Genomic DNA, 10,775 nt, shown 5'->3' with positions numbered 1-10,775 from the left:
CGTTTCTCACTTTGCGATTTTCCGCTACCATACGAAAACATAAACTCCCCAACGATCCGACTTCGCTGCTCAAATGTTCGTAAGAATTCCGAAATTTACGTTTAGGCCTATTTGAGGGACTATGTCCTTCTAGATTTATGAAAGTTCGTTCTCCGTCATCACAAACTGGCCCGTATTTTGATGATTTTTCAAATTAACATTGATTGTTTTTTTCGTTGGAGGAGCATTTTGCTCGGTCGCAGTCACAATGCACGATATGCGTGCTCAATGTCAATGCGTGTGCAAGGCCGCTGAAAATGCATCGCGCTCTACACTGTTGGTGCAAAATTGCACCGGGGACGTTGCGGCGCTCGTTGGTGGCCGAATACTGGTGCAGTAGACATTTGCATTCAACCCTTGCATTGAATAATTCCCGTAGACACTAATCATAGGGGTAATTGCCTAGGGGGTACGTAAATTTTGTTTTTCTTTTTTGCTTTTGTGGATACCATCAAAGATCGTACACTCATACGACCTTTGATATTTGATGATTTTTCAAATTAACATTGATTGTTTTTTTCGTTGGAGGAGCATTTTGCTCGGTCGCAGTCACACTGCACGATATGCGTGCTCAATGTCAATGCGTGTGCAAGGCCGCTGAAAATGCATCGCGCTCTACACTGTTGGTGCAAAATTGCACCGGGGACGTTGCGGCGCTCGTTGGTGGCCGAATACTGGTGCAGTAGACATTTGCATTCAACCCTTGCATTGAATAATTCCCGTAGACACTAATCATAGGGGTAATTGCCTAGGGGGTACGTAAATTTTGTTTTTCTTTTTTGCTTTTGTTGATACCATCAAAGATTGTACACTCATACGACCTTTGATATTTGATGATTTTTCAAATTAACATTGATTGTTTTTTTCGTTGGAGGAGCATTTTGCTCGGTCGCAGTCACACTGCACGATATGCGTGCTCAATGTCAATGCGTGTGCAAGGCCGCTGAAAATGCATCGCGCTCTACACTGTTGGTGCAAAATTGCACCGGGGACGTTGCGGCGCTCGTTGGTGGCCGAATACTGGTGCAGTAGACATTTGCATTCAACCCTTGCATTGAATAATTCCCGTAGACACTAATCATAGGGGTAATTGCCTAGGGGGTACGTAAATTTTGTTTTTCTTTTTTGCTTTTGTGGATACCATCAAAGATCGTACACTCATACGACCTTTGATATCATCACACTCTCGGCTTGCTATAATCAAAATATCCCGCAAGAAAACGGCGTATTTCTCGATTTTTAGCGCTTTTTTCCGCGACCCGTCGCGTAGACAATACTCTTAAAACTGGACTTAATTCGCGCGCGCTTGGAAAAGTTCCGATTCTGCACTTTTGACGGTGGAATTTGGGATTTTCGATGGATTTTTGGAGGAGACTTAAGGACTTTCCTGTACGTGAATGAGTGTTAATACCGTATGTGTAATGATGTGATTTGCGTGTGATGTGACTGTAGAACCAAAGATCGTACACTTCAGTGTACGATCTTTGGTAGAACTCACTGGCTGGTGATAAAGCACACTGGCAATTAAGTGGCCGAATTCTGGTAGATGACCGAATGCACATTATGTTTACCCCGACTTTGTACTTAGGCGTGGGTCTGCCGCCTTTGACGGCCCCTCTCTAGTTGGGAATGGATTGCTTTGTTTGGACAAAAGCAAAATGCAAGAATGATAAAGAACTGCAGTATCTGCTTCAATTTATAGTGTCCTGGCACAAACACGCCAACACTCTGCAAAGATCATAATAGAAATGAAGGTGTTTCTTCTTGTCTGTTTAATTGTACTCGTGAACTGCTTGGAAAATGGTTAGTTTAAAAAATTCTTTAATTCCATAAATCTGCATTCTAGAGCTAGCTAGCTCTGAGGACCGATCCGAAGGAGGGCTGCCATTTTTTTTTCACTGCAAACTAATGACAAAAAAACTTTAATGAAACAAAACAAATAAAGCACAACATGTCGGTCGTAGCAAAGTCTGGGCCATACATGTAAGTCAATAATGTTTATGATTATGTACTCACCTTCACCACATCGTAACTGAATAAACCCGTTTATTGTCACAGTGCCGGGCAATGTCTGATCCAAGTATTCCTCCACGGTTGGAAAGCCGAGACTTCCGCAAACCGAATCAGCAGCTCTATCATCAAATCCCTCAGGGCACACATATAATGTGTTTGTTTCAAAGACCACAAACCCGTCATGCGGCGAACGTCCATTAACCAGTTTCACTGATGAATTTTCTTGATGAGGAAGAAACCAATTAGCTATTATGGCAAATAATATAGTTTTACATATATGTGATTTATGTATTATTTCCCTATGTTCATGTGTGATTTGACGAATAAGCTTTTTAATAGTCAAAACAATTTTCCACCTCAATCCCGTCACCCTTTAACGGGTTTTTAACTGCCACATTAGCTTTAGACTTGACACACTTAGTTACAACACCCTACAATGCATTTATAAAGGCGTCAAACCACTGATTGATTTGTAGTTTTATACACAGTTCACTTTATAAATCAAGAGAAGGAAAGTGAATAAAAGCCGGCTTCTTTGGAATAAGCATGGGTGACATTTAGAGTGTTTTAAGGGCTCTTCATACTTTAATACCTCAAGCTTATGCTCTGTTCTCAAAGGCACGTTATTGGAATAACTCCAACATCAGGCCGCGGGACTTTTATTTTATTTTTTGTTTATTTTTTTTAGGTTTGTGCATTGTATTGCATTAGAGAATCAATTGCAAACCAAATTGCCACTGATTGACAAGTTGCCCTACATCGACATAAATAAGCACTGCATTGATCAGTGTATAAGAAATAGCCATGATAAGAAGGATTAGAACCAACACTCGGGGGTCTAGGTGGTCTAGTGGAGATGACACCTCTCCGGAGATCAGGAGGTCATAGGTTCGAATCCTGCTCGAGTTTATACGCCATTTTTTTTTCTTTAATCACGGCTACACTAAAACACTGATCAATTCAGTGCTTATTTACGTCGTTGTAGGGCAATTTTCAATCAGTTGCAATGAAAACATTTCGAGGAAAAGAATTTGATTCGATTTATTCATTTATTGGTTTCTGTATTAACATTGTACATGAGCATACATGTACATGTATAATTATTAATATACATACGTTGATGAAGCCATACATATACATAAATATCAGTTCTTAACAAAATATTTTTTTCTTCATTGCCTTTACGTGAATTTCATGAATTTGACTGGAAACCAAATGTTTCTGACAGCATGACAGATTTTCTGCCTGGGGGTTACCAAAAAAAAGCCGGCAGAATGATATTGTGTGTGCATGTGTGTGTTTGTGTGTGTGTGTGTGCATTTGTGACCGTGCATCATAAAACCAACAAAATGTTGCAAGCACTGATTTTGTGTGAGGACTGAATGGGTCAACCCAGCTTATTTTGACATGCTTGAGTTTTTCATATTTTCTGAAAGAGCAAAACTTCTTCTTCAGTATGCTAAAGCTTAATATATAAAAAAGAACGGCTAGGAAATTATGTTTTGACCAGTTTTTCTCGAACATTTTTTTTGTTGTTGGTAGAATAGTGTAATTAGGTGTCTCTTAATAGAGTCCTTTTTTTTTTCTTTTTTTAAAAACCCTATAAATGCTCTTCGCTTTCAACTGTAAAAACCTGAAAAAAAGATTATACTGCTGCATTAAAGTTGGCATTAATCCTAGACAGAATGTGTTAATAAATCATGCTTAATTTCAGCTTAATCTGATAATCACTTCATTGCTGTCGTTCCGGAGGTTTATATCCTAGTTTTTTTTTCTCGATTTCATCACACAGCTAGCACGGCTTGGTAGAGATTAAGCGCTTGAATAGACCCTGTACTTCAGAGCCTCTTTTCTCAGTTAACACTTTTACCAAGTGTGTGTTTTCTTTCCAATATTTAGATAAGTTAGGAGAGTCTATTTGAGTTGAGTTTTACATCACTTCAAATATTAGAGTCTGTTCTTTCAGGATCTGCTCTAAACTAAAAAAAAAAAAAAACATATCTTGCAACTTTTTGCTAGTTTTGAGATACATGGTCACGTTTTGCATGAACAGGTGAACTTAATTTTCGCTTAACTTTCACTTTCACTTCAATATGGAAAAAAACTGTCCATATATGTTTTTTCTCAGCATTCAAATGGTAAGACTTGTCAACGGTTAGCAGTTTAGTGAATCTTGCAAAATATTATATTCAAAGGCTGTTGATCGCTTTTCTACTTTTAGTGCAAATTTTGAATATTACTTTTTCTTTGTGTTAATACATTTATACAAAAAATCGACCTGGAATGTAATGACAATTTAGGAGACTGTGAGAAATAGAAATAACATAAGTCTATATTAATGTGACCATTAATTTTTGTAATGTCGCTATGAAGAATAATGACACCTTCTGACTGTTCCACGAACTTTTAACGAAGATGAAAGCCCACCTGTTAATACACTTACCTTCCAAATTTCTCCTTTGTTTTTAAAAACAGCAATTCTACAGGCTAGATTTTCCGCCGAAATTCGATGACAATGTTGGTCAAAAATCACAAACGTAAAGATGACATTGATGCAGTACTCTTAATTCAAGACAACGTAACTGTGTATCGGGTAAGTCTATAATGATATAACGTTATGGACTTTACCTTTATTTTTATCTTTTTTTTAACTATATCTATTTGGGTCTTTTTCAAGTCTTTATCTAAAAAAGCAAGGCATACTTTAAGAATCTCTAATCTTCATAAGGTAAAATAAAAAATTGGATCTTACGATTTCATTATCTAAATTGTCCTTTGAAAATTTTGTTGTCAAATCTTCATGCATACTGTCACGAAAGAAAGAAAGTTGGTACGGCTTATCCATGGTAATACTGAAGGCATAACCACTTACCCTCGTAACATTTCACGCTCATTTTGAACTTCACTGGGTCGACATATATATGTTATCCGTAGCTCTACTTGATGGGTCAGGGATAATGTGAGGGATTTGCCATGGATGGATTTGGATTTTATGATCACACTCAGAAACGATTTGTTCGCTACTTCGTCCAGAACTTCAAATCCAATCACTGTGTGGTTGACAAACATAATTTCAGACCGTATTCGATGTCCACGAGGTGCCTGGAAAACCCAGCTATCGCCGTTGGTGAGGCAATCTACATCACACAGTATCTCTGGCTGTAGTGGCGTCCCCGAACAGTTAAGAAAGAAGTCTGGAAGGAATTTGAGACACGAAGATGTGTATTTATAATTATTATTATTATTATTATCATTATTATTGTTATTATTATTATTATTATCATTATTATTATCATTAAGCGAGTTATGTTTGAATGAATAAAAAACAGCAAGGGACATTAAATGATATTCGATCCTTGGAAATGTCGCTACCCTGTCAACATGACAGAAATAAAAATCACAATTTTCTCACACTAGTTTCTTTCTAAATACTTTGCAGTAAAGCCATTGTCTAATAATGGAGCATAAGAACTCTTAATATCTCTGTAGCACGTTATCTAAATGGATTAATTCTTCTACGTCCAGGTAACATGCAGACGACCAACATATCAGTCAACTCTAATGTCTTATGTTATACGAAAACGTGCGGAAAAGAAACGTTGGGAACAAAGAGGATAATAGACATGAAAAAATGCTCAATTTTTTTGATAAGTAGTTTTTCCTCAGCTTCCTATCCCTACTGTATTACAAAAAAGTGTTTTAAAATACCGTAAGGAGACTTACAAAGTAGACGTAGCTTTGATATTTGACACGTTTGACATCTTTATAAATGAAATGATCCTACCGAGTTTGGGCTTATTGCAACTGAATTTAACCCCATAGGGTTGCTGACATAACGCTTAAGGAACTTTTGTCTAACGCGCAAATGAATCAGAGCACGCCTGTCTGCAAGACCCATAACATCAAAAGTGTAGGGTTCTTTTTTTTTCTAAGTTGAATTGCTGTAGGGCGGAAGTGGCCTGGGAATATCAAATTTGAAATTCGTAATTGTTTGTTTCTTTGTTTCTTTCTTTGCTTTTACAATGACGGTCTAAATTTTTGTAAATAAAATCAAATGATATTATCTTTGAATTCTGCTCACTCCTTTACAAAAGAAAAAGTACCTGACAATATAATGGAGTAGTAGACAAAAGAAAAAAGAAAAAAAAGTACTTACAAGTCTTGTGAGCTTCCTTGGTAGAAAGTGTGGGGAGTGAATTGGGAAGAACGACACCAACACACAACCAGGCTAAAAAAGTTATCCGTTTCTCCATCGTGAAAACCCAAATGTTAGTCAGAAATTGGTCGAACACTGACTTATAATTGGCAAAGCCACGACACAAAATTCTATTCAAGCTAGGGCTTCTACAGGAAAAAAAAATAGCTACTTGGTAAGCTGTACAGAAATGAGCAAGCTCACTATTGCTGACTATGCCCATGTTAAATAGGTTTACGAGAGAGTATACTTGCGCGCATTGAAAGTGCGCACCATATTATGTTCTGGTCACTCCCAGCTGGGACCAATGAGTCAATCCGTCAAGTCAATCTGAACGTGTGTCCTAGTAGAATTGCATTGTAATATCTCGCTGCATTGTCAAGGGTTTCAAGAAAGCTTTGTCATAGGACCATTAATAACCACTTGAGAATGACAACTTTCTCCGATCCGTGGGTACAGATTACCCGTGGATATGATAAATCGCTGTGTTGGTTTTGTTTGTTTTCATAACATCCATTCGCATGGCCGTTAAAGACTCCAATTATGTGCTCCTTTTTTTATAAGCGCATCAATGATATTATCAACAGATTTGATTATAGCATAATCGGTATAAAATCCTTTCCTAAAACCAAACTGATTCACATTTGATATTTCATTTTCAATCATGAACGAGGAGAGACGCTTATAAATTAATTTTTCTAAAATTTTCGATATTGCAGGTAACAATGAGATGGGTCTGTAATTTTTCACTATTGATGGGTCTTCTCTTTTATAAATGGGGATTACTTTGGTGATTTTGAAAAAGTCTGGAAACTTACCGTTAAGTAGGGATAGATAGAATATATGGGTGAGAGGGGCTGCTAAGGGGTAAATTATTTTTTTCAAAAAATGCACCCTTAAGCTATCAGGCCCACAGGATTTACTACATTTCAGAGATCGAACAATATCAATAATTTCTGATTCATTAATTGGAGTAAAAAACAAAGAATTTTGATTACTTTCAGGTAAGTAATCTTTATAATTTTTGATATCATTTTGGGGAATAGATGCTGCTAAAGAAGGACCAACATTGACAAAGAAATTGTTGAAATATTTGCAATTTGGTCAGGATTGGTAATAATATTATCATTATGATTAATGCTATTAGGACATTCCGTATGTTTCTTTTTGAGTATTTTATTAACAATCCGCCAAAGAGCACTTTTATCATCCTTATTAAATTCGAGTTTATTTGAAATATATGATATACGTGAAACTCGAATCAAGGTAGTTAATTTGTTTCTATATGTTTTATACCTTTTCACGTTTTCATGAGTAGGTTTCCTCAGAGATATTTTATAAAGACGGTTTCGAGTAAGAATGGAATGTATAAGACCTTGAGTAATCCACGGTTGCCGAGCTCTTTTCCTTCCATTCCTTTTGGGAGTTAAAGGAATATGTTTATCATAATAATCAAATAGTTTTTGTAAGAAAATTTCGTAGGAAGAATTAACATCTTGGAGTTCAAATACGTCATTCCATTGTTCTTCGAATAAATCTTGATTCAATGAATCAATATTTTGTGGCGTTTCATTTCGATACATTTTCAAATATTGTTTGGGTTGGCGGCGTATTGGAGTTATTACAGATTTATCATTAATCATAAAAATCGGTAAATGATCAGATATATCTGCATAAAGAATACCGTTCGTACAGGTTTCAGGTATAACATTAGACAGTATAATTATCTATTGATGTTTTACTATGGGCGGTGTTATTTATTCTGGTAGGTTTATTGATGTGGGGATACAGTGAGTTGGAAAGTAATATGTCATGGAAATGGGTGGGTTGTAATAAATCTATATTGTAATCTCCTATCAAAAAATGGATTTTCTTTCTCCAAAAATTTCGTTAGCACATTGGTCGAAGTTGTCAATAAAAGATTGAACGTCATTTTGTGGAGGACGGTAAATGGTACCAACTATAATATTTTTCTCATTATCATTTAAGATTTCAATAAATGAACTTTCTGCTCCCTGAATACACAAATCAGTTCGAATTTTAAACCTAATTTGATTATTAACGTACATGGCAACCCCACCTCCTATGCCATGCTTTCTGTCATTATGAATAAAATTATAATTTTCAATGCCAAACAGGTCCGGGGAATTGGTGTGCAACCATGTTTCGGTAACTCCTATAACGGAGAATGGGAAATCATTGAGGGAACTTAAAAATAGTTCAAACGTATCAACATTTTTAGTTAAGCTTCTTGAATTAAGGTGAGTTAAACTGAAATTAGCACAAATCTGATTTGCCTTATTGAAAAAAATGACTGTTGAATTCATTGATAGTGAAATACTGGCTTGTGTGGTTGACTAGCTGTTGGTCATCTATTCCAAAATCAGAATCCATTGACAATGAGTGACATTACGTAATATCGGCCTATCATGGTGCAACGGGAAGTGCAGTGCACATCGTATACACGGGATGTATACGATGAGGTGCATCGGTGCGTGATGTGCTGTAACTGACCATAGAGGAGTGACTAAAACAAAATTACTGACATGATCTGCAGGACTGGATATACGCAAATGGATATACGCAAACAAATTGTCACTAAATATTCAAAAAACAAAATTTATGCTTTTTAGTAACTCTTTAGACAGCCTCCCAGGCAATATAACATTTGATACTACTCCCCTAGAAGAAGTTTCTTCTTTTAAATTTCTTGGTGTTTGTGTTGATAACAAGCTTTCATGGAGGAATCATATCAATAACATATGTAAAATCATTTCACGTAATATTGGCGTCATGAACAGATTAAAATATTATCTTCCTTCATCTGCATTATTAACTCTTTATTCTAGCTTAATATTACCTTATTTAAATTATGGAATTCTTGCTAGGGGTAATACATATCAGATATTACTAGATAAACTTTTTTTATTACAAAAGAAAGCGCTCAGAATCGTTTTTAATCTACATACCCGAGAACACACAGATGCTTTGTTTTTGACCATGAAATACTAAAAATAAAAGATTTGTATGTGTTTCAACTTGGTCAGTTTATGTTTAATTATAACAGTAATTTTTTACCTAAAATATTTCATGACTTATTTCATCGAAACAGTCATGTACATAATTATCCCACGCGACGATCCGATGAATATCATCTTCCATTAATGAGAACCGCACATGCCCAAAGTACATTTCTTTATACCGGACCCAAACTTTGGAATAATCTAGACAATAGTTTAAAAGATTCCCCTAAATTCGTCACATTTAGATATAAATTCAGAAAATATTTACTCTCTACCTATAATTTTAGATAATTTAAATTGTTTTAATTCATGTTTGAGAGCTTTCACCTGTCCTGATGTCGCAGCACTTTGCGTGTTCTGCATGCGGACCTCTCTTCTTTGTTCTCTCCTCTTCCTTTCCTGTCTTTTGTTCTTTGTAGACTTGCATTGTTACCGTCTTCTCTCCTCTCGGTACTGTCTCGCGTCTTATATGTGTGTGGGTAATGTGCGTACGAGTGTGTTGTCCTTGTCATATTTTCTCGATACACGTGGTTCAGTGAACAGTGTCCAGGCATTAACATTGATATTTTATATACTTCTCTCCCGACCTGCGTATCTCAATATAACTACACATATATTTTTTTACAAATGATTTAAATAATTTATATCAAATATAATAGCTATAAAAACCCTCGAATAATATATTATTTACTCATTACTTATCTAACGATCCACGTCCCACAAGCTTTGCTTTTTAGTGGATCACTATTTTCCATAATCGAATTTATTTTTCGCACGTCCACGAAGTATATATGTATTATTGTATATATATATATATATATATATATATACATATATATATATATAAACATATGTTGTTATATAGGCCTACATGTAATTTATCTCGGATATTACATGAATCTTTTGCAAATGTTCGAACAATATCATTTCATGACATGTATACTTTGTACTATGTTTTGATTTCTGTTGATTGGAAATTTGTACTATGTTTCTTGATTTTCGTTGAATGGAAATAAACTATGATTGAACTAAATTGAATTGAATTGAATTGACTGCAGATCACAGACATACAAAAACACAAGAAAGAAAACAAATATTGAAGAGTAATGATAATTGTTCACTCATTATAGATGCTTATAATCTGTCGAATGGTTCTAAAGTTTATTGCTCTGAAGGATCACTATTCCGAAGTTTCGCTAATCCAAACATGGAAAAAAAAATCACTATTCCGAAGTTTCGTTAATCCAAACATGAAAAAAAAAAAACCGTTATTCCGAAGGCGCGTGCACTAGTACGCACATATTTTTTTTTTCGGATTTCTAAACTTTATTTCATTTTCTGAAAAACTGAACCTTCGGCACTCCGCCACAGTTATCAAAATTAAAGAACCATTTCTCATTTTCGGAATAATGGACATGACCTTTGTCGAAAACACGCACAAACATTCATTCATATACAGTTAAATAAGAAAATTATGAAATGTTGATGGTAATGTTCATGAAAAA

At 35.5% G+C, this 10,775-nt stretch overlaps 1 long non-coding RNA gene across 1 annotated transcript; it reads right to left on the bottom strand.

The window, feature by feature from the left end:
• Positions 1–1,857: 1,857 nt before the first annotated feature.
• Positions 1,858–6,470, bottom strand: LOC139715153 (uncharacterized). Its single transcript, XR_011709795.1, has 3 exons — positions 6,209–6,470; positions 4,925–5,246; positions 1,858–2,274 (listed from the first exon to the last, which is right to left on the bottom strand). It is a non-coding gene; the product is annotated as an uncharacterized lncRNA (long non-coding RNA).
• Between the last annotated feature and the right edge of the window lie 4,305 nt (positions 6,471–10,775).

Source organism: Diadema antillarum, unplaced genomic scaffold (genome assembly GCF_040938485.1).
Source record: "Diadema antillarum isolate AM-2024a unplaced genomic scaffold, OU_Dant_1.0 seq00002932_RagTag, whole genome shotgun sequence".
In the NCBI taxonomy this organism is placed as follows: Eukaryota; Metazoa; Echinodermata; class Echinoidea; order Diadematoida; family Diadematidae; genus Diadema; species Diadema antillarum.
Note: the sequence above shows the minus strand (reverse complement) of the source record. Positions and strands in the feature narration are given on the sequence as shown.